This window comes from Poecilia mexicana, unplaced genomic scaffold (assembly GCF_051168715.1).
Source record: "Poecilia mexicana isolate PSO_F unplaced genomic scaffold, ASM5116871v1 scaffold_9, whole genome shotgun sequence".
Classification (NCBI taxonomy): Eukaryota; Metazoa; Chordata; class Actinopteri; order Cyprinodontiformes; family Poeciliidae; genus Poecilia; species Poecilia mexicana.
In genome coordinates, this window is record NW_028263378.1 from 30986988 (window position 1) to 31012939 (window position 25952).

A 25952-nucleotide genomic window follows, 5' to 3' on the forward strand; every position below is an offset into this window, starting at 1 on the left:
TTTCTACAACCCCTGGCAAAAAGTATGGAATCACCAGTCTTGGATGAGCAGTCATTCAGACATTTCATGCTGTAAAACAAACTCGGATCAAAAACATGATACAATATTAAGGTCATTCCAAAGTGCAACTTGTTGGCTTTCAGGAACACTCAAAGAAATGAAGAGAAAACATTGTGGAAGTCAATGAATGATACTTTTATTGACCAAACACAGGGAAATAAATATGGAATCACTCAATTCTGAGGAAAAAAGTATGGAATCACTCAAATTGGAGGTAGAAAAAAGGACACACCCAGTCTATTTCCTTTCCCTAAATGGACACCTGCCCCAGATTAGATGTGCCCGTTAGTGTGCAGTTCAAAACACCTGCAGTCATGACACCTTGGAGGGCTGCTGGACGAAGTGGAGTGGCGAGAACCATGACTCCAACAAGAGAAATGTCCCTTGAAACAAAAGAGAGGATTGTGAAACTTCTTGAAGAAGGTAACCCTTCACGCATGGTTGCTAAAGATGTGGGCTGTTCACAGTCAGCTGTATCCAAGATATGGTCCAAACACAAACAGCATGGAATGGTTGTTAAAGCCAAGCGTACTGGTAGACCAAGAAAGACATTAAAGCGTCAAGACAAACAACTAAAGGTCATTTGTCTTGAAAACCAAAAAAGTACAACTAAACAGATGAAGCATAAATGGGAGGAAGCTGGAGTCAATGTATGTGACCGAACCGTAAGAAATCGCCTAAAGGAGGTGGGATTTCAATACAGGAAAGCTAAATGAAAACCAGCATTGACACCTAACCATAAAAGAACAAGATTCCGATGGGCTAAGGAGAGGCAATCATGGACTGTGGATGACTGGATGAAAGTTGTCTTCAGTGATGAGTCAAGAATCTGCAATGGACAAGGTGATGATGCTGGAACTTTTGTTTGGTGCCGTTCCAGTGAGATTTATGAAGAGGCCTGCCTGAAGAAAACAACCAAATTTCCACAGTCCTTGATGATATGGGGCTGCATGTCAGGCAAAGGCACTGGGGAGATGACTGTGGTTAATTCTTCTATCAATGCACAAGTTTACATTGACATTTTGGACAGTTTTCTCATCCCTTCAATTGAACAGATGTTTGGAGATGATGAAATGATTTTCCAAGATGACAATGCATCGTGCCATAGGGCAAAAACAGTGAAGGCATTCCTTGAAGAAAGACACATTCAGTCGATGTCATGGCCTGCAAATAGTCCAGATCTCAACCCAATAGAAAACCTGTGGTGGAGATTGAAAAAAATGTTCCACAAGAAGGCTCCAACCTGCAAAGCTGATCTGGCAACTGCTATCAAAGAGAGTAGGCACCAAATACTGTTTGTCCCTCATCAAGTCCATGCCTCAGAGACTAAAAGCTGTTATAAAAGCCAAAGATGGTGCAACTAAATACTAGTGATGTATTTTGAATGGTCTTTTGTTTATGTGTTTTTCATGATTCCATACTTTTTTCCTCAGAATTGAGTGATTCCATATTTATTTCCCTGTGTTTGGTCAATAAAAGTATCATTCACTCACTTCCACAATGTTTTCTCTTCATTTCTTTGAGTGTTCCTGAAAGCCAACAAGTTGCACTTTGGAATGACCTTAATATTGTGTCATGTTTTTGATCCGAGTTTGTTTTACAGCATGAAATGTCTGAATGACTGCTCATCCAACACTGGTGATTCCATACTTTTTGCCAGGGGTTGTAGTTAATCTTAAATTCATAAGGTGATTGTATTCACTGTCCCTGATGCACTACATCCCTCAGACCATCGGGTGGCAGCAAATCCCTGCTGACAGACCTTGTAATGTTTCCTGCCACATGCCACCTGGACCCAGTGAACTCAGCACCCATATGGAAGTACTTGGCCTGAGCCCAGCACATGCCTTTCCTTTGTCCTCACATAACTGAGCCAGGTTCTTATGGTGGCGTCCAAAAGTCATCCATAGACCACCAGGTTCTCATTTCTCTACTCGCGTCGCCGCTGAACTCTCAACAATGCTGTACATTAGCACTTCTCTTTATTCTTTCTTTTGAATTTTGTTTTTTTAATGAGATTTTTATTGTTGTGTTAAGACCACCGAATAACTGAAGTGAATGTATAGTTAAATGGATGGCTAATGAAAATATAAAACCAATTCTTTTCATTTTTTGACTTTCCTTTTCTTCTCCTGTGATCCTCTCAGACTTTTATGCCTCTGAATTTGGCATGAATGCTGCCGTGTAATTTGGGAGCTGCTGCTGCTGTTGCTGCTGACCTCTGTGCTTTCTTATCATTTTAACCTTTAATAATTCATGATTAGCCTTGATGTGATTCACCGTCCCATCTTTCCCCCCCCCTCTCGCTTGATTCAACTCGCGTTGGCGTTAGACTCGGGGTCAGCCTGCGGAGTGTTTCCAGGTCAGGGAGAAGTGGGTCACACTGTTCCCAGTGTCAGTGCCTATATCTTCACAGTGTGTGATGACAAAGCCCAACTCCACAGGGATAAACACACTGAGTTTTGTGTGGCCCTAATACACTTTATGCAGAGAGCCACATCCGCCCACTGCATAAGGATCTCTGCAGATACTCTTTCATTCACACACTGCAAAAACGCAAGATCTACCCAATTACTTTTGATCGAGTTTCTAGTGCAAATGCCTTAGTATGCTTGAAATGAGACTAAGCTAACTTATATGAAATATGAGCTTGTTTTAAGTCAGTTATATTGATGAAAAAGTACTTGTTCCTTTTGTCAGATTATTTCACTTAAGACAAAAATGATAATCGAAATAATCTGCTAGTGGAACTTGTACTTTTTAATCTATTTTCAAGAATCATTGACTTAAAACAAACTGCTATATCTTGCTGAAATGTTACTTGTAAGTTAGCTTTGTCTTATTTCAAGTTTACTAAGACTTTTGCACTAAAATTAGTTGGTAAGTTTTTATGTTTTAACAGGGAAGCTCCTTCTTGTTTTTCTGATTTAAAGTCAGCCATAGCAAACACCAGATTTATAAATGAGGCTGATGAAGGAGCCCATTTTGTAGCCTGCTGAGATGCGAAAGAGGATATCAAAAACTGGATTAAAAGAATTTATTTCCAGAATAGTTTTTGGTTTATTTAATCAGATATTGATGTCTAAACTACGTCCCTCTCACACAATTGCACAAAATCAAGAAATGACGTGAGTTTTATTAGAGCAATTATAAACTAACATGTGTCTTGTTGTCTCCTCAGACAATGTAAATGCCAGCTCTAACTAAATAAATGAAATGCACCCTGTGTCTGCTCAGGGAAATTCCTGGAAGTGTGTTTAAAATGTCTCACTTCGTCAGTTCCAGTCACATTGTTCCAATATGCCAGTATCTTCTCCACTGGTCCACTGAATCATGATTGTAATTGGTACTTGTCTCCTGTTTCAGGAATGTATACATTACAGTTGGTGGCTTTATCGTACAATATCACTAACTGAACAAAACAAATCAGCTCACAAAGCATATTTTTATTTCTTAAAATCAATGGCAAAGATTTCTGAAGCATTATAGGATAACAATGGAAGGATCTGAATCAGAAGCTGTTCTTAATGCTGTTTTTCCAAGCTTGTTTCACACATGGACATGAAACAGATTCTGAATAAAGAGAACAGGCAACATTACCAAATCAGCTCACACAGCACAGGCCTGTAACGTGTGACTGAAAATCAGAGTGGAGATGTGGAATTTAACATCTGGTTCATGGTGGGAAGCTGCTTTAGGCTACTAACAGCGCTGAGGCCCCGGCCTGCTCTGCCAGCTAATAAAGTAAAGCTTCACTCTGTAGAAAATGAGTTGGATGTGGAGGTAGGCAAGAATTTGGCAAAAATAACGATCATGATTCCTTCCCACTCTCCATTGTTCTTCACTCCTAATAACAGAACATTTAGACCAAAACTCTTCTCCAAGCAAATTTGCAACCTGTGCTGAGCACAACTGCCATTGATTTAAAGACTTGATACACTCTACCTCAAACTGACCTACCCAACTCAGAAAAGATGTTAATGTAGTTTTATTTTGTTCTTTGTAACACAGACATCACTTTCAGGTGAAGTGGACTCTATGTAATATAGATGAAAATGTATCATAATTTTCAAATTCATAAATTTACTGTTCTTTAAATCCAGTAGATGAGTATATTATTTTAAATAGTCAGGATTGACATAATAATAGAGGCGGTAGAGCTCAGTAAAAAAAACAAAAAAAAAACAAACTCTGAGGTTTAACATGTTCAGGCTGATCTGAAGATCTGGCGTCTGATTCCATATAACACTGTATAATATTGCTGTTCCTCCTGGAAACAAGATCTAAATCTCAGTGGGGTTTCGCCTGGTTAAATAAAGGAAAGAGTATTGAGTTGGAGATTTTATTCAACTGTGATCTGTGTAATGGTGCAATGATGACGTAAGGACTGCTTGACTGCAGTATTTGGCGGCCTTTTTAAAGGGCCATGCATTCATGCTTTGCATACTTGTGATATATTTTAACAATTGGACGGTCTCCTGCTGGCCATCATGAAGACATTTGATGTAGCTTTTAGGTGCTGAGAAGCTAATTAATAAGATATTATAATCATAGAGGAAAAAATAACATTTTAAGCCATGTTGTCATCTGAATGTCTGTCAATAATATTGTAATTAGGTATGATATTGTTCAGCCATAGTTTAGATGCCTAAACTAGGCTGCTTCATCACTCTTTTGCTATGGTGGAGGGGTTGAGCTGAAATATAGTTAATCAGTATTTAGTTCCACATTTATCTGATGTTTTTAAAACTGATGGCAACTCAGCTGTGATTTTGACTGTTTTAAGGTGCTACTTTCTGACTGTTTTCAGGGATGGAAAGACTGGGGCATGCTCTGATGAATTATTACTGGTCATAAAGCTTCTTATTTATTATGTATTTATTTTTCTTTAACATCCCAGCTCTGTGTTTCTACTATATTTTTTATACTTATTGAGATATACTTATTTATTATTTTATTCAATTATTTGACTTGCTTTTGAGAGTTGCTATTGCTATTTTATAGGTGTACAGCTAGTGATTATATATGTAACTCGTTTTGAGTTTGAGATAATTGAAACAGACAAAGAATAATTTCAGCTTGGCTGTAAACCAGTTATGCCAAAATTACAACCTAATCAGTTCACCCTCAAGGCAACAGCTTCTGCTCTCTTACCTGGAGTTAAACACACAGTCAGTTCAGTAAAGCAGACGGTCCTCTAACTGCTCCTGCCAGTAAACTTTATATTACTGTATTTTCTTGGCTGTCTTGTCAAGCAGAACCAGACTCTTGGAAACTGGTTGGCTAAGAAATCTGGCAAGCTGGTAACCAGTTAAACAGACCAAACAACAATGAAGAGTGCAGTCATCCTGCTGAATGTTTGCTTGCTCAGCCACAGCTGACAAGGAGCTAGAGCCAGGTGGGTAAAAGGACTGATTATGTTGTTTCTTTTAGTGAGAATAACAACATTGAAAATCCTTGTTGCACAGTTACAAAAATCCAAACTGCCTTTTTATTTAACACTTGGTGTTGAAACGTCTCATCCTTAATCTCAAGGCTTTCTGGTTGCTTCTGTGGCACTTTCTAATCCACATTGCTACACCACCCATACTTGATAAAAATCATGTTATAAAGTCTGGTCTAAATTGTTAATACATCAAATTTCATTAATGTGGTAAATGATAAAAGAATCTGAGAGAAAATGTGTTTTTTGCATAATATTGTAACATTAAAGCAGCTACAGGGCAGTATTACATATTTTCCAGGCACATAGTGTCATTTTAATAGTCAACTAACTATAACCTTCAGTTCTTATAAAAATGCTGTAAATATTCAATATTGATGGAATAAAAAGGTAATACATTTTACAGGAACTGTAGGTTCCAGTATTCCAGGGAGTTCATTCTGATTGCACACCTTATATTGTTCAGAAAAAAAGGTGAAAAAAGATCTTCAGACTTTTTGCCTGCATATGTGTTTGAACATACAGAAAAAATCGAGGACGTTTTGACTGGATGCGTTGTGAGGAGAATGCTTCTTTTTGCTGAAAACAATGACAGCACTAAGTTTTTCTAAGTGAAGTCTTGACAAACTTAAGTGGTTCAGGGACAAGCACAGTGATGGAGTTCAGAACATATAGGTAGGTTCTAACTGAGAACTGGTGAAGTCTAATTTGCTAGAATTGAGGTACATAATTGGTGTACGTACCTCAACATGACAGATGTGTTGCAGTCTGACATGACCATTTCAGACAGAGAAGCCAGACTGAGATGGTTCGGACGTGGAGGAAGGATAGTGACTATAGTGATAGACAAATGCTGAGGGTGAAACTGCCAGGCAGGAGGCCTCGAGGAAGACCAAAGAGCAGATTTATGGATGGAGTGAAAGAGGATATGAAATTGGTTGGTGTGAGAGAAGATGTGGAAGATGGAGCTAGATGGAGACAGATGACTCGCTGTGGTTGACCCCTACAGGGAAAAGCTGAAAGGAAAGGAAGACATGTACGTACCTTTTACCAGCAGTCTGTATCCATGCCTTAGTTAGTTAAGGTTTTTCAGGGCAAGTTACTACAGTTGCATCCGTCTGTAAACTATTCCTTATTTTACTTAAATAAGGAATCGCTGTGGTCAGAAGGGGTTTTAAAATGCCAACACCATCATCTTGTGAATAAAAACACCAGTGCAGCATGTGATCAGACTACTCCCAGCAAATCTTTGACCGTAGTCTCATACAGAGGATTATTGCAGGCATGTAGTGCACAAACCCTTCATTACAGAGATGAGTGCACAACTGAGCATTCTGTGGTACAGACACAATAGACATTGTTCTGATGAGATGGGGAGAAAAACAATAGAGTCACATGAGTTGTCTGACACTTCAATGTCTGGTGAAATGGCTGAGTGCAAATAGAGGAGCCTGGTTTAGGATCTGGGATCTGCGCATGACGTCCAGTTTAGTGGACAGGTGATCAGTTGTAATTTTCTCCAAAGATAAAGTTATTATTTGGAAAATACATAAATGGTAATTTACCTGCAAAAATTTTCTACAGTAGATGGACAGACTGGATATTCCCGACTTAGCCTAGTACTGCTCCGTCTGTCCACCATATTGGATTTAACAAAAAAATTCTTGCACTTGCAGTTGATGGACAGTAGTTGGCAGTGTATTGCCTGATGCACTAGAGTCCTCTTCAGTGGTCTATGTGCATTTATAACATAATCCACAAGAAAATGGCTTTTAGATAGCTGTCCACTGTAGTGACCGCTATGCATGAAATCTTTGGTACAACAATTGTTGCTGCTGCTTTCTGCTTTTCAACTTGATTAACGATTAAATCTTACGAAATGTTTTAAATGTCAAACATTTGCTTTAGCAGATTACCACATGTTCTACCTCATGAAGTGAAACTGTGCTTTGGAAGGTAGGTTCAAACTAAACACACACACTTCCAAACATTATTTTTTACTCTGATTTATTTTTCATTTTAACAAATTGACTATGTAAATACTTTCAGGGATCATATAGATTTACATACCTAAATGTTGCTAGATTCTAAACACGTTGATCTTCTGTTTATAGAAAATGAAAATCCAGGAGGACAGAGACCTTTTCATGTGGTGTGTTCCACAGAGCTTTAAATTTCCATTTACTTGCTCCATAAGGGGCTTATAATATAGTGCAATTAATAACTGATTTGTACCTTGCTTTTGACATTACAACAGCAACTTTCCTTTTTAAACAAACGTTTAATAACTTTTTTTTTGTTGAAAAATTTAAACCTTTTGCCGGACCATAACATAAAACACATGAGAGGAATCGTCTGTCTTTACAGTAATCACTCTGAGTGGGAGGAGTTCATTTCTAATATTTTGAGTTGTAGAACAGTTGTGTAAAGGCCATACTCTCAGTTTCTGTTCCTAGGGAAATTCTAGATCAGAAATGTGATGAAAATCAGTTATGAAAGATTTCATCAAATTAGTTTTTCTGCCTTTTTTTTTTACTGTCTGGAAAGATATTTTAGCGATATTTTCCCGCCTTGTTCGGATGTTGCTGTACTAGAATGATTTCAGCATTTACTTTTCCTGACCTGTTTAAGTGTTAAACAGCTGCAGAAAAGAAAAGGAGTTTTATTTTATTTTGGCATGGGAAATGAGATATACCTGGGATCTAACATTTCTGTACTCTCATCTGTAGGGAGAGATGAGTACAGCACTGGCAAGATTCATATACTCAATATTTCTGTCATAACATCTGACATTAAAGTGTGATGAGACAATACACATCTGTTTTCAGCATTCAGATGAGTTCATTAGCTTCCTGTAATGTCAGTTTACTACAATAATGAATAAATAATTAAGCTTGGACATTTATCGATTCAAAAATCATTCTCATCTACATCCTGATGTATTGGAAAATGGATTCATTTCTCCCAAAGCTAACGCATATTGCTCAGGTGAAATCTGTCAGTTGAATCGACAACCCTTTGATCCGGTAATCCAAGCTTCATGTTCTGAAAACACACGTTGCTCTCTCTCATCTGATCAACTTGTATAATGTAAATGGATGAAGTGAACTGTACTGGGAGGTTTGTGGTTATTAATGCAAGATGACTGCTTGTTTTTACTCCCTGTGATGCTACACAACATACTTGAGCTGCTTCCTGTTGTGAACATGTTACATGATTTTAAAAAATTACTTTCAGTTAAATTCTAGGCTTTCGTTATCCTTTGTGTTATATTCCTTTAAATGAGAAATAACAGAGGCCGTCTCCAGTCACACATAGTAGAACTGTTCCCCCCTTTGATTTCAAAGAAGCATCACATATCTTACTTTTTATTGACACTTTGTTTTTCAATACTTGAAACTACAAGATTTACCGGCCTGTTTGTAAATGGCTGGCAGGATATTGCTCTTTATTAGGTCCAAGGACTCCAGAGTGCTTCATACACACATTCACACACTGATGGTGAGCTACATCTGCGACAGATTGACAGAATTGAACAAAGAGAAAATGACAAGAATTTTGTTTGATAATGCATGACAGTGTATAAAAATAACTTAATTTGAGCAGTTATTTCAGCTGAGGATATTTCATATGTTCTCCATCCATGCTCAGTCACTAACCATGTTTACAAACCACTAGGTTCTAGCTGCTGGTTTTAATGTTTAGCTCAGTGGGCTTGAACTCAGTAGCTTAACCTAGCAGCATTGTTTCTCCTTCAGTACTTGCAACCAGGATCCTTATATTTGGCTTCTCATGAAGCTCATATGAGCTTCCCATTGTTATTTTTAACCTGTTTACCACTTTATCTTCTGGTGAACATCATCAACAGGGTGTTTGAACCGCAGTCTGCATTCATTGATCAGTGAGTTATTCTGGTGCAAACCCACCGACAGCAATGAATGTTTATTGCAGCCTTAGATATTGAGCAGCTCTGGTGGCCACAGGTTGGATGTGGAGTGCAGGTCATAGTTTCTGAGTGGAGGATCCGATGTGCCGAGGTGTCCCTCAAGGTACAGTCAACGGTCGATGGTTTTCCTTAGAGCACAAACTCACCGACAGCGTTGAATGTTCCCTGTGGGCACTAAAGTAGCTTTGTTTGACTCATGGGTAGCTCTTTGGTAACTTGGTGAGAGAAAAGAAAACAAAAACATAACACAAATAAGAGCTAATTTTAGTTTAAGTTGTTTGAACTTTTTTTTTTTGCTTCTGCTATTGAGTGAAACAAGTGGAAAAACACACAAACTCTTGTCTGTTTCTGGCCTCTTTGGTACTATTCACAATATGACACTATGAAATTTGCTTTATTATTTTCCAAGTTCTGTATTATTTTTTCCCAAATTCTACTTTTTCCATTTTAGTTTTTATGAATTAAATTGTAACCAGAGTACTGAATTATGGTGCGAATGGGGAAAAAATAACAAATTTACAGCTAAAGGTCTACATTTCCTGTTATTCTGTATGACAAATGAAACAGACCGCTGTGGTTCAACAAAACATTGGCGTTACAAAGTTAGTGTTACACACACACACTCTCTCTCTCACTCTCTCTCTCTCTCTCTCTCTCTCTCTCTCTCTATCTATATATATATATATAAATAAAATAGGAGATTTTTTTTCTCCCATGTTTCAGAGGAATTTCCATTGAATTACTGACAATCTGTGTTTTGGTGTTGCTTTCATGTTGATATCAACAAATTTTTATTGTGGATTTTCCACAGTGTGAAAATCAGGGGCCTAAACATTCGTGTAGTTCTATGTCTGCAGGTCTGATTCCTACAAGCAGCTCTGATGCGTCTTGTATTTTCCTCCTCAGCTGTCACATTATTGGACAAAAACTAGGAAAAACACATGTGAAGACAGGTAAATGTGTGTTACCACTCTTTTTGTCTGCCTGTGCACTCTTGAACTGCACTCTTGGCACATGTGGAGCGGTTCCACGCCAGGACGTGTTGCCAACCTCGTTGCTGCAAAGGCTCAAATGACACCGCAAGGAGGGGTGATGATGCAAAGGCTTGAGTTGCTTTACACGGTGAATGCCATCATCACCTCCTGCAAAACTGCAGAGAAAACTCAGGTTGCTTCAGCCTGCAGCGGAAAACACAAAGAAGCAGAAAGGGGCATAATTGGAAGGAAGTGAGACCAAGACAGGCTCATGAAAAGAGACAACTCGTACACGTGTGATCAGAAGACGGTGCCGTGCCCCACAGCTTAAACAAGCGTGCTGCAGTGTGGAGCTAGTTAGAGATTACTGTTCCCTTTACCCTGCGCTGAACCTCAGCTGCTGCTCTGGGAGCGCGGCTTCCTGCCTTCGCCTCTTTGAGGTTGGAAAATCATCCAGTCATGTTTTATTAATGCACTCCCTGTCTGTCTGTCTCCTTTTCTGTCTCTGTTCTGCCGGCTTCCCTCAACACCGACACAGGGATTTGGAAGAGCTTGGCTCGTTTGCTCTTCATCCTCAGATACTGAAACCTGTTTTCGAAGGTGCTGAAGAACAGGATGCGGATTGTTATGTTGCTCGCTTCACTTCTGCCAGATTTGGGTAAAAAAAAAAAAAGTCTGAGAATAGGAAGGGGATGATTTGCCACTAGTTCCCTATAGTTGACAGGCTTCCAGAAAGAACCCCTGCTGTTCTGCTTTCTGCATAATAAATGATCACTTTAAGACGAGGGGCACAGTTCACTCTCTCCCACTTTGACACAGTTCACTGACCTTGGAGAAGGCTTCATTATTGCCACTTACTGTATAGAACTGCAACATTTATCACTTTCCTGCATTCCATGAATTATGGATCCATATGTTTATGGGTGGGTCATCCATGTAAAGGCCCAAAATATAAAGGTGATCTTTCTGAAAGATTTTTTATATTTTTTTATTGAAACAAAGTATATAATAATGATCAAACAACATTTACTGGAAAAATAGTTAAAGCTGTTTGGTCAAATTATTTCCTACTTCTGATGGCAGTTTACCCTGTAGATGAGGAGATCCCAGCTTCCCTGTGTCCTTTTCCACACAGGCTAGGTGAGAATAGTTTCGTAATTGTTTTTTTTTTTTGCCGGTTTCAGCTTCAGTGGATTCCCTCCTTGGCATGTGTAGCTCTTGGCTGTTTGCCAGAGACACACAGAGAGGCTGTTTTTCATTCTCAAATCTCTCCCTCTCTGTTTTTCTTTTTTTTTTTTTTTTACTGACTAAACTTCCGCCCCTCTCTGCACTTGGGGAAGAACTTGTGGGAAATGCATGGCAGTGTGCACACTGACTCATTCATTTGTGAGAGGCGTGGTTGTGCCTCCATGTCGAACTTTCCCGATAATACCAGTGCTGGCTCGGTCCCCAGAAACTTTGCATAACTGACAAACTTTCAAAAGTGTAATGTGCAAAAAATAGCTGGGCCAGCATGGGAGTCTGACGGGCCTGAGGCGAGCGGTAGCGGCAGCAACAGTGTGACTGAACCAGCATGAACCCTGCATCGTCAGCACATTCCAGGGGTTGGACAATGAGAAGCACACTGTGTACTCTCTGTCGTATTGCCTTGCATATTTGGCTGCTCTGTAGCCACGACTCTACTGCCTGAAGCTAAGCAAGTACAACATGGATGCGCCGCAGTTAGAAACATTTGTTCCAGTCCTTACAGTACATTTATTTGGGGTTGCTTGAATTTCAGAATATTGGGAGAAAGACTTCAAACTGTGAAAAAAAGCCCTCTAATGCAATATGAATTGGCAGTCGGATTGAGCTGTGTAGCAATCGAGACCAGTATAATTCTAAGTAAAATATGAAGATGTATATTACCTGAGAAAACGACAAAGAATGAGTTTGTCTTTGTATTTCTGGAGTGTATATATTACATTTTGTCGTACACAAAATGAAAGCAGAATACCATTTTCTTGCTTTTGTTTAAAACATGGATGACAAAAGGATTTCTACCACTGCAAGTACTTGTGATATTATCTTATATTTTAATATTTATACTTAACCAACATCCACTAATAGTACTTTAATAGTATTTTTCATACGTTTGTTGGACAGAATATTGTACTTTTTTGCTTGTTTTGCTCTTTCATATCACAAAAAATTCCCACATAACTGCTCTCCACACAGCTGAAGAAAATGTGTTACTTTGGCACTTTCTTTGTTGATTATTGGTGATATTTATGATTTCAACAATCAATCTTAATGTATTTCTGTACCAGTAACAGGTTCATCCTTGTATTGCATTTTCCTTTAGTTGAACTCTGGGTTAGTCAGAGTTGCTAAAACCTCAAATAAAACATAAATAAGGCTGACATGGAAAAAAATCTCAGCAGGTTCTTCCAAAGCCAAACTTTTATGGGTCTGTTTATTTCTTTCAGTTTTTGTTTTGCACCCTGAGAGTAGATGTGAGGAAATGCACGTTTTCGGTTCCTGCTACTGGATATCCACAACTTGCCTGATGCCTGCTCATTTCCGCTGATAACCCAAATATTATGCTCTCAAGTGTGTACGTGGTCCACCCGAGCCTCCCAGCATAGCTCGGATGCCGGTTCAAAAATACTCCAGCTGGGCAGCTGCCAACATATGCACTCACACGGTCTCCCCGTCCCATCCTTTCTCCTTACTTTGTTGTACAGTCTGTTGGTGCAGTGAGGCATCCCCTGATGGAAGTGTGCTCTGAGATTAAATTGCTAAAATCACTCATGCCATGGGTGATCCTCTTCACAGGAAAGCTCAATCAGATTTAGCAAATATGCCTTAAATGCTGTGTCATTTGCAAAATGGGCTTTGAGTTGCATCGGATGGTTTAATAACGGCTCGAATTAAGACGTTAATAATGAGATTTAGTGGTTCAGCCTTGTCGCATACCATCACACTCAGCTGTCACACTACTACGTTTCCTTTGATTCCTCACATGTGTAGAAGTGACCAAAGTGACTCAGGGTGACAAGATTCTAGAACCCAATATTTAGCATTCACTGGCATCATGGTTTATATATTTGACAATGTATTACTTATGTAGGTCTCAAAAGTGCTGGACATTCTTTGTAAAAATTTTGTTAGCAAAGTAAAAATAACCCAGAAAAATCTGGAACTCCCACCCAAGTCAGAATTCGGCACTGAAAAGTTGAACACTTCTCACCAACCTCAACCTTAAAATCCAATATGGCTTTTTAAATAATAAGTACTGAAAGTGATAGTAACACCTCATCAAATGTACTTCTGGTCATTTTAGCAATAGCTAAAAGTAATGCTTTCTTGTGTTGGTGTACAAAATCAAGAAAAATACATTATGACTTTTTATCATTAATACTGGTTAACCTTATCCATCCAGTCATCTACTCCTATTTGTCTCTGTAGGGTCTCTGGGGGCTGGCCCCCATCTCTGCTGCCAGCTCCAATTTCAACATTAACCCTTTGCTATTCTTATTGAATATCTTCTCCCAGCATCCCAGGTGTTCCCTCTCTTCCATTCCTTATGGCCGTTAGTATCCTCACTCTCTCCTGCCTTGGTTGATGTGTCTTTGTGTCAGCTGGATTTTTTCCTTATCCTCTTCCGTCTGTGCTCTGCACCTTTAAACCCATCCTTGACTTGCTTGATCACCTCGCATCACTCTGACACCAGTTGACTTATCCACTCCATCGGCAAGCATGAGAGAACTGCAGGATATGTTTTACTCTTCTTTTCTACAAAGCTTTGTTGGTTCATTCCAGAGTGCTCTGGCTGATGAATATGTAACCCAGGCTCTGTTTCAAGCAGTTTAAAGGATCCCAATCAAAGCATGATGAGGGGGCCCTTTGTGGTTGTCTCCTGGATTTAAGCGTGACGTTTCTCTGCCGCCTGCTGCTGCTGTTTTATCTCCAGCAGTTTTTTTCCCCAGGTCCCACTCCCAGCCACAGAGCTTGTACCCCTCAGACTAGTTTGACAGATCACAACTTGTTTCCCTTCTGATAGAGTAACTATTGTAGATCAGAAACACAATAATTTTGTATGGCAGCTACTTGGAACAAGATTCTTTTTGTCTTTGTTTATTCTGTCTAATTGATGCAGTCGATGATGGCCATTGGGATCTGTTTCGGTTTTTTACTCAGTATTCTCTAGGCCATGATCGCACCCTCCCATCCTGCAATCAATGCAAAGTAGGCTCAGACTGAGATATTTCCAAACAGCAGTGAGAATTGGGGCCAACATCACAGGCGCTAACTCGGATTTTATATTTCTGTTATCAGCTGAAGCAGTGAAGTGAGAAAGCGAGAATGACCTGGATACTGATCAACCTTTACTCTGTACTGCCCTACAGCCTGACAGACCTGCTACAAACTGCACCAACCAAAATAAAGGTTAAAGCACAATGGCGGAGTCGATGGTGGAGCGTGAGACAAAAAAAGCACAGCAGAACATTACGTTGAAGCTTCCTGCAGCTGTTTGCATGGTGGAGCCATGTTTCAAGTGTCCTCTAACACCCCCAGACACACACACTCAGGCATGCAGCTAAGACACGACAAAAGCTTCCAAATGATACCTTATTTGCTCTTTTATGTCCAGTTTATTAGAATACTGTTGTTAGCACTTTGCTAACACCAGCCAGACGACAAAAAGCTGTCATCTTCTCCAGCTACGTTGCTTCCCACCTAACATGATCATTTTTATAATAACAGAAACGACATACTCCCGTCCCCTCCATCCCAGACCAGGTGTGGGAGGGCATTGCTGCTAGTCTGCACTTTGCTGACCTGATGCATGTATAGTATGCACACAAGGCTAAACATAACTAATGGTGCTAAGAAGAAAACACAACATAGAATATTTTAAAGACCTGGGAGTTTTCAGCATCGCAGTATAATCACAGAATTTAACAGCGCAGCGGTTTAGATCGGCTGATCCTCTGTGCGGCAGAGTTGTTGAGGACAGTGCTTTAGAGAGCTGCTCTAGAGAATTAACCACCCCATCCTACACACACACACACACACACACACACACACACACACACACACACACACACACACACACACACACACACACATCAGCAGAGGAAAATCTCTGCTGAATTCATGTCTCCTTTCACATTTCTAAGAGGCATAAAACCTTTCTGGATTAAAGAAGGTAATCTGACAGGCAGAAGATTGTATTAGCTGAAATGTTGGCACAGCTTTTAATTTTTCCCACTTCCACCCTCCCTCACCCCTCACTCCCAGCCTGCCTCTAGTGCTGACCTGCTGGATAGTATTATTATGTTTTGCTCTTGAATTACAGCAAAAAAAGACATCAAAATCTTCCCTGCTCTTCAGTCCCACTCTCCCTCCTCATGTTTGCTTTCTCATATCTCCTTCCTACTTCTCTCTACGGCTCTCCCAGCTGTGACAGCGCCACACTTGTGTGAACCGGTGATTTATCATTTGCTAATCCATGCTGATTATGGAGCTTTCCATGCAGCCCTTATCTGCTGCTGAGCCCGCTTTTCACTCTGGAGCTGCCAATTATCTTTCGGGCAGCCCGCAAACAGTCAGACTTCTCTCAGTCAGCCAGCTGCGTATCTGCCACCAGCTTCTTGCCTCTTCCATGCAAGCTAACCGTATAGGCGTGCCTGTGGAAGGTGGGCTGACTGAAGGTGTGCGCTTTAGGGCCCAAGTGCTTGTTGAAATGTTACATTGGGAGCGCAAGACTAAAGGCAGTTAGTCTTGTGCCTAACTGCCTTTCAGCTGCCTGCTGAGAATGGAGAATTTGCAAAAGGTTGTTCAAGAGAACGGTTAAGTGATGTCAAAAGCAAACCTAGGGTTAATGCCAGCTGTAAGGTCCTGGAGGAACATTTAGGTGAAAACTAAGCGACTGATCATCTGTTGAAGTCTGGTAAATCTATCGGTCTTTAGGTGCTAGGTCTTTTTGTCCCAATAGTTTCATGAGACATCAGGAAGCTCAGAAGGTACGTTGATGAGGTTCTGCTCAGTTGTCTTCCAGGGGGCTGGATGATGCTGTGATTCCTCAGCACTCCCTGAGGCCTGGCACTTGGACCATCAGTACGTGCATGACAGAGCCAGGTTGCGGGAAGAGAGGCCTTGCCAAGGGGGAGGGTATGTGGATCACAACGTACCCAGCTGATGTGGCAACCAATTGTCACCGTAATGGGAAGTGACGTGCACATCAGAGCAATGTGGGTCAGAACGCCAGACGACCAGCCCGCGGCCTGTATCTGCTCCGCCTGTCTAATCTCCTGCAGCCCGACCAGACGGGACTCTCTAATCGACCCTGATATTCACTGAACACACATTACCGTCGCTCCTCTCACTCTCAAGCACAAACATGGACCAGGAGTTCTCGGGAATCTCTGGACAAGCCACCAGAAAGGTTCAGAATTCAGGAGTTCTGGGTGTCCTTTGAGGCTCCTCAAACATTCTGACCTGGCCCGAGTTCAATTTAATCTGCTGAATGTACAACAAATTCAGTATCGCCCTTCAGTCCGTCACTGTTACTCTTTAATGTGACAATAGATTTTCCACCATTCTCTACGCCTTGGTGGGTTCTGAAATATTTATGAGCACAGCTAAAAATAAATTCCATGTTCTGTGGTGTTTCTGAAGTTACAAACTGACTGAGCTGTGATTTGTTTTTTATTTTTATTATTATTATTTTTTTTTCCAGTGGATAAAAAATGTGGGTCAAATAGACACAGAACTTAATAGGATTTCCATGACGGAGGGGAGGGAAGATGGGAACGGCTGGGGAGGGGGCAGCGGAACACCACTAGTTAACTTTTGTGTTTGCTTTGCACCTGGGTACTGATTTAACAATGACTCGGAAGCTGACAGGAAGTGACTGATTAGGCTGTTGATGTCTTTTTTTCCCCACAGATTAGATTTTTTTATAAGCATAGTCATGAGCGTGAGAGGAGTTGGAGAAGTTCAGACTGAATCTGCTGCTGCCTGATCAAAGGCTGTAATTTCCTGTTCATTTTAGGACCCCATCCCCCAACTCAGAGCTCTGGTCGACTAATCCCACCCCTCAAAACTACCCTACACACACACGCACACGCACACACACACACACACACACACACACACACACACACACACACACACACACACACACGCGCACACACACACACACACACACACCCTCCAGCTTCCCTCCCGCCAGTGTCCTGCACGCCTGTGCTTATAGGCCCGCTCCACTCCGGGCCGGGGACCAGGAGGCTCCACGCTTTGTGTCAGCAGGCTCACGACTGAGCACCAACAAATCCTCATTGTCCCGCGCAAGAGTGGTGACTGAAGGAGGAGGGGAGATGGACGGGAGGTGGCTAAGCAAGGGAGGCATCACTGTCTGGTTTCTATTCAAATCCAGGTATAGCACACGGCCCTGTGAGGGCAGCCAGAGGAGCAGAGGGGCTCACCCACTCCTCCAAAGCCAGGGGGCCAAAGGAGAGTTCACGCAGGTCTCATCGCTGAGTCGTCCGGGTCACAGAGTTCCTGCTCTGAACTCAACAGATGATTAGCAAGTGATAGTGGATTTCTCAAATTCACACTGGGCCTTAAAATGCTGCAGACAGAATAACATGCTGAACCCCCTCAGAGTTGCCTCTGCAGGGTCCAAACTTTATCGTCCGGTCAGCAAAGGACTTTGACTACCTGCTTTTTTTTTTGCTTTGTTTTGTTCTGTTGTCATTGAGCAATCTCTCCATGAGAACATTGTGTTTTATGCCTCATTTAAAGACAAAACACTGGCATACCCTCAGCTGTCTGTGGGCTGTTGTTGCATCTACAGGCTCTGTTGACTGGAGCTACGGATTGTCTGACTTCAGGAAGAAGCCAGCGCCGGTGGCGAGGGCTTGAAATGTTCCTCTAAGTAACAAGTCTCTACATGTACTGGCATTTCAGAAAGATTCGGCGTCAGGGGTGCAACACACTTTTTTTTTCTTTCTTCTAGAGCCTGAGGACGTTGTTGTTGTTTTTCCTCTTTGACTTCCTACAGCTGAAGTTGATGATCTGCTCTTTACTCATGATTAGTTATCGACTAAGTTATCCTCCCAGGTTGTTATTGGAAGTTAGGCTGCTGGAAAGCATGATGTTTTTCCTCTGAAGCGGCAGCAGCCGTTGTGTACATCTGGGATCCACAGACATGTTTTTGTCAGTTGTTATTCCCAAACGCTCTCAGCTTTTTTTGTCTCCTACTGGATTAAGAGCTTTGGAGAAAAGCAGAATAGAAAAAAAAAAAAAAGATTTTGTTTGCTAGCGCTTCCTGCCACAGAATATATTCCAAACCCGGTGACCAGTGGGGGGAAGCTGGTGAAAAAGGGGAATAGAAAATGACGAGCTCTGTGAAAATGTCTGTTTCTCCTATTCTTCCTCTTTTGTCACCGTCTATATTTAACCCCCTCCTACGTTGAGGCTTCCTTTGGTGCCGTTTCTTCATGGCACCTGGACTCTTACAAGTAGGCACTTTGGATTTGATGAATCCCTTTAAACTATAAACTATTTATGCCCATGTATTTACAAATCTGATACAGACATCAGCACTTAGTGAAGGGGCTCTTCTTATTAAACAGTTTTGTTTTGTTTTTTTAGGAGGAGGGGGTGCTGGGGTGGGGTGCACAGAGGGGGCTCCCATGCATGCTGGGAGTTCTCATGAATCTCATGAAGCAAAGCGTGGTCGCCCCCCAAATTCCAGTGGCAACTCCAGTCCTGAGCCCCAAAGTTAAAGGCTGATGCCCCCCCCTCCACCCTCCCCTCCCCACACCCTGGACTCTGCTCACAGAGTGGGGCAGCAGCTGGCTGACCTGTCCCTTCGCTGCAGCCCCTAATGGCTGACCTGCCCCGTCTGGTCGGCCCTGCTTGCTTTTGTCTACTGTCTGGCTCAGTTCCTCTCCAGTCACACATCGCTACCGGCGACCGCAGCTCCGCATTCCCACAGAGCAAAGAAAAAACAAAAAAAACAACACTCGCAGTCACACACTTTTCACTTTATACAGCATACAGAATATGCCTCTTCACTTGTGTCCTTTCCAAAAGGGTCGTTTACTTCAATTCTTACACATTGTACTGAACACCAACTCTCTCATAAGCGCGCACACACACACGCACACACACATGCTTCAAGACCAGCTAAAAATTCCTGCCACAAATAAAAAAGATTTTTTTTCCCAGTGGACAACATTTGCAAGGATTAAAAGAACTTTTGTTGTCTACAGTTAGATTTTGATTATTTTTCTTTTTTGTGCAAATGCTGCTGTCGAAAATAAATAAGTGATATAGAGGTGCCTTATGACCCTTCAAACGGACAAATAAAAGTCTAGAGGCAAAACAGCTGGCATACATACCTAAAGTGTGGCCAAAGTTCGGCATCGGGGAACCGTGGCGACCGGATGGCTGAAGAGACGGGAGCGAAAAGTGTCCATATTCAGGGAGAGACCTCATGTAAGACGGGCTGAAAAGTTGCCGCTGAAATGGGTTGAACGGGTTCCTCTCCCTTCCTCCCTCCCCTTTCTCCCTCTCTCTGTCTGTCTCTCTGCGTTTCTCTTCTCAGATGTGCAAACACACACATACACACACTCTCTCTCTCTTCTGACACGCAGCCTCTCGGTCTGATCTCTCACAGCTCCAGTGGGAAGTCAGCCAGCAGTTTGCAAATACATCTCTCTTCCAAACCTTTCTTTCTTTCTCTCCGTCTGCCTCTCCCTCCCTGATCGTCATTCCTTCTGTTCATCTACATAAATAAACAAGCGGATGCATTTCCACATCCTCCCCCCCCTCTACCCACACACACGCACACGCGCACACACACCCACACACAGACTTGTACTCATAAAAGTCTGGCTATAGCACAAGTTATTGAACTGCTCCACATTTTCTTGCATGCACTATATATGAGGGAGTTGACAGACAGCAGCACACAGTCATGTGTGGGTAGAGGTCTGCTGCGATTGGCTGAAGACCTGAGAGCCGGTGCTAGTGGGGGGGGATCAGGGCATTCAGCGATTGGTTGGAGCTCAGACCATTGAAAGCGAAGCGCTTCTCCATTGAATGTTTGCCTAAGTGGGCGGAGTTTGAAACACTACTGGAAGGTGGGGGCCAGATATACTTAATCGTTCGAACTGATCATTTTTATTAGAGCATTAACTGTCATGGATTGGTCGATAGAAGGCTCATCTATACGCATCACATCTGCATTCATTTATTTAATAACTGGGTAGGAGAAAAGATGGCCCCATTGTTGCGCACCTGTAAACGGGTAGCTAAAACAAGAAAGCAACTGGAAAATCACTTTATACAACATGACAAATTCTTTTGTATTAGATATTATCTAGAAGAAAAATACTTTTGGTCAACTTGATAAATTATCTCCTATCTATACTTTCTATTAAATGATCCTGACATGAAATTGTGAAAGGCTTTTCAGGCACATAATATCAAAGGCTTAGCCAAAAATCCGAAATGAGGTCATGATGCTGAGTATTAATAAGAACTGGTAATCCCATGTCTCCCACAAAAACACATAGATTACTGATTTTCATCCAGAGTGCCTTTAATCATGGAGAACTGTGGAATTAGTTTTTTGCAGCAACATACAAATTAAATTAAATCAAATCAATCAATCAACTTTATTTATACCATTAGGTAGATTTGGTATACCATAAGGTAGATATGATCACAGTAGTGAAGACATGATCCTACAGTTGCGTCACTCGTGGTGGAAGGATATTGGAGTAGTTATGTTATTTCTGATTTGTAGACTTTGGTAATACGTTTATTTGGTTGAGGTGTTGGATGTTTTGAGGCTGCACAGCAAAAATATATATATATATTTTTTTACGTTTGGACAGTTATGAAGTGCAACATCAGGCATTATTTTTGCTTTTGGCAACAGCTGATTAGCATCTGAAAAGCTGAAATAATACCTGGAATTTGACCTCAAATCCCAGAGAAGTTGGATGGAGAGTAAGAAGGAGGAAGTTCAAACTGATCATAATGACCAAGGATCACATCCCTGACTCTCGGCTATTTACATACAGCCAGACAGATCTAAAGAAGAGCGGCAAAAGCAAATGGGGCGGATCAGCAGAACTTGCTAACAACTGATGGTGCCACCCAGGATATGCTGCTGTGAAATAGCGTCTCTGCTGCACAGATATTGAGCTGTTAACATAACAGTCATGAAGCTGACATACACCACCAGTCTTCACTCAGAGCCCTCTTCAGATGCATTGAAAGACTGACTGCTACAGGAGATCCTTCCTGCCCACAGCGTCACCATCAGTGACTGAAGATATTTGAATGATGCAAGTTCCGACATTTAATTTCTTTTGGGATCAATATATTTTTTTATTTTTAAACTATTAAATTTGAATGAACATTTGCATCCTTCTTCAAACCATGTCTTTCGCTTTTGACCAGATTCTGGAATTAGTTGCTCTAACCTCAAGTGTACAAAAAACCCACAACAGACAGCAACAACAACAACAACACTGTTATTTATTTAACAAAGATGAACTCATACTTGAAAAGGTTTTTGTGGGAGTAGTGAGTCAAATATTGTGAGGTTTATTATAGCCAAGCATCTCTCCATTGGTCTCATTTGTTCAAAGGATGTCAAAGGATGTTGTTTAGGAAGTCTTTATGGTTTGGACAACAGTGGTAGCTGTAACAGCCACAATATTTACATGTTATTTTGATGTTTCTTTTAATAATTTGTGACAGTGTTTGGTGGTGTTACTATGATTGTAGGCTAACACATTTGACAGATCTTTACTGTGGCTGAACTCAGTGTTCCTTTAAATATCAGCTTTCTGGAAGTTTGTTCCAAATTTGTAATACATAGAAGCTGAATGCTGCTTCTGAGGATACAGAACAGGCCATAACCAGAAGACCTGAAAAGTGTGGAAGATTGATACAACAACAACATTTAATGTTATAGTTCAGTGTAGGGTTGTTGTAAACAAATATTTTAGTGATTGAGTAATCTATCGATTATTGTTATGACTAATTGAGTAATTGGGGGGAAAAAAGATAAAATAAAAAATGGTAAATCTAACATAACAGCAGTGTTACTATCACATATCAACATCAGTCCAATTTTTCATATTTGAACTTCCTTAGCAATAACTTTTCTGTAGTGTAGAAAATTAACCTGTAACAATAATGGCTCACCTTCCAAGTTAACCAGAAGAAAAATTATACAAACCTGAAGCTATATTCAATTTAATAAAAAGGCAGGCTTATAAAAAAAATGTCTACGCTCCAGCTTTTGGTTTATGTATTCATCTTCAGTCAATTTAATTTCTGACAATGACAATAAAATTCTTCTGATTCTGATTCTGAATAAATGAACTCTCACCTTGCCCAGACATTTATAGCTTTTGTGTTTGTTAGTGATGGGATTTGACACTTTCGTCCATCACACACAGAAGCACGTCTACCAGCTAGCCGTTACGATGTGCTCCGCCACACATTTGATGAGACTGGGATGATATGAAATAAGTTTTCCGATTCATCCGTAAAGCTTTACTTCCTTTAATCATCTAATGCGCAGCTGCCTGCTGTCTTCAGTCTACCCGCTCACCTGTATAAATGCACATTCAGCGCTCCTCCTCGCCTCCAGGCAGCAGCTCCAGGAGGAGAAAAGGTATTGCACCACTCCAGGTATTGCACCAGTCATTTTAAGGATGCTTATTGGTCCCCCGAAAAACGACAGACCCAGGCATCATCTTCAATCAATAAAATCCTCCCATGGCGAACTTGAAAACTGGACATTATGCTGCTAACAGTTGGCTTCCGTCAACAACTCAGGCAGAAGTGAGAATGCCGGAACACGGTGCATTAAATAATAAAACATAAATTAACGAAGCTTCGAGGCAGATAAATTTTCCTCGAAGAATTTTAATAATCGAGGTACTCGAATCATTCGAGGAATTGTTTTAGCCCTAGTTCAGTGGTTTAAAAATGATCAGCAGTTAGTCTATTCTCTCAGTGAAGGACTTTAGAATTGGGTGATGTGCTCTATCTTCCTGGTTTTAGTGAGAACACCAGCAGCAGCGTTCAGGATCAGCTGCAGCTGGAAGACTGATGTTGCAGTAATCAATTTGACTAAAAATAAATACTCCAAGGTTTTAGCCTTATCACTAGTTTCCATTTGTAATAACTGAAGCTGTGTGCTGATGCCAGATCGTTCCTCTTTAGGTCCAAAGATGACGACTTCAATTTTGCTTCTGTTCAGCTGGAGAAAGTTATGGCACATCCACACATTGATCTGTTCTTTCACTTTAACTGAGATTTTTGATCGAAAAGGAATTAAAATCATTAAATTCTTCTTGATTATAGCTGATTTTCACTCTTCAACTTTTTCTTGCCTAAAATAATGTGATCAGTTTTAAATATTGATGTTTTACAAAATAAAATTAAAAATGCCAGAATGAATTGAATTTTTTAGTTTGTGTATAGTATTTTTTTTCATTTGGAACAAAAAAATGAAAAAAAACAAACAAACAAAAAATACACTTGTTTCGTTTAAAAATTAAAAATTGGATAACTGTTTTCCGATTTAAAAATTTCGTGGACAAAACAAAAATGGAAAAAAAAAGGATGAGTGGTCACTTTTGAATTTGTTTGCCTTTTATGAGACAAGTGACCTGGCCCTGAAATTCTCTGCCCCGCACAGACTGTAGCTACATAGACATTATTTATATATGAAACTATATAGCATAGTTTCATATTGTTGTAATCTCTGCAAACTGCAAGTCAGTTTAAGTAAAACTCCCATGGGAAACAATTAATACCGGACATTTGGCCACCCAAGAAAAGGAGAGGTTATACATGTGAGTTTTTTTGGAAGATGCCCTCCATTGCAATGCGCTATACCACCAGTGGTAAATAGAGATGAGTACACTATTTATTTGTAGCAAAAAGTTGTTTTTAGACAAGAAAGTTGTCCTTACAGCTTCATCTATGAAACTAAGTTCACCCTGAATGAAACTTCTTTGAAATGTGCTCTGGAGTTTCTGGAGCATGTAGCTCGGCTAACAGGACGAGGCAGCTGCAGGTTCCACAGGTGGGTGGAGAGTGTTTTCCCTGTGGCCTGATCTCAGAAAGTCACTGTCATTTATTGCTGCCTGTTATTGGTAGCTGCTGATAGCGCAGTGCATTTGATGGGTTTAATGTGTTTGCACTTGTGCTGTTTGATACATGTATCAAAATATTATATTCTTGAGAGATTTTGATATCTTCTAAATTTTGACCACAGTGTTTTCTTCTCATACCAGTTACATTTCTTTCTTTCCTCTGAATATTTTTAGCATGTAAATTCAAGAAAAATATTTTAAGATGGTACTTAATGATTAAACTGATCACTTTCACTTCTGCTTGTATGAGATACATACTTTCATTTGCTTGGCTTATGTGTAGCGTGAACTTTTATTTATTTTTTATTGTTTTATGAAGGCAGCTCTTCAGAAGGAAACATCATCTAGAAGCTCCCATTGATCCTCTTCCTCCTCCTGACCTGTCATCTTTTTCACCGACTCCTCATCTTTTTTAAACTTAGATTATACTATTTCCCCATACATGGCAGCATGTTTGTTCTAATAAATACTTTTTATGACAATATTGTGTCCCCGTTTATGCTGTGAGACATGATGTTAACATGATGATAAAAGAAAAAAAAGTTAGGTTTACATAGTAACTATTGCAAAGAAATCATTGAACTGTAAAGCACCAACTCTGGCTAATTGCAGGTTGGTAAAAATTAAATATGAAATTATTTAAATTTTTCTTGCTTGTAATGCAGAGAAAATCAATAAGCCATTTGTCGTGTTTTGTCAGTTGAGATCAAAAATTTATAAGCAAATAGATTTACAAAAAATTATGAAGGGAGGAAGGGTTTTAATTTTTTAGTGGACAGTCTTCACTGGAATTACGTTTGCTTAAACAATGAGTATGTTTTAAGTATATTGATTAAATTTTTTCAGTTTTTGGAAATGGGAGTACCTTATAGAGCTCCTATGGAAAACACAGCCAACAAAATCTCCTTGTACTTTTTATTCCAAAAATAAGGCCACATTTACATCTGTGAGTTTTCCTCCCGCTGAATGATGATGGCATACCGAGCCCTGGAGCGTGGCCTGATGCCTTCATTCACACCTGATTAAATCACTCTGACCTGGATAATGTTCAACACTCTACGCTCAGCAGCACGCTGCCACACTAATCTTTTGTTTGGCTTTAACAAAATGCTGCTTGCCTCCTAGTTATCCTGAGATGATATTAAAGTGGATAAGTTGGCAGATGTCAAGACTGCAGAGTCAATCTAACCATCCATTTTCATTGCCCCCTCTTAACAAACTAGGATGATGTTTACTCACCTGGATTTTAAGTCAAATGAAGTGATGTTTTAAGGAAAGAGGGCTTGTCGCTATCATGGTGTGATTTCAAGCAACTTCTAGAGTGAAATAAAAGAAAG

The 25952-nt window shown here is 40.5% G+C and overlaps 1 long non-coding RNA gene across 1 annotated transcript; it reads right to left on the reverse strand.

Moving 5' to 3' along the window:
* Window positions 1-7509: 7509 nt before the first annotated feature.
* Window positions 7510-20357, reverse strand: LOC148157762 (uncharacterized). The gene is made up of 2 exons (XR_015764310.1): window positions 19822-20357; window positions 7510-10627 (listed from the first exon to the last, which is right to left on the reverse strand). It is a non-coding gene; the product is annotated as an uncharacterized LOC148157762 (long non-coding RNA).
* Window positions 20358-25952: the final 5595 nt, after the last annotated feature.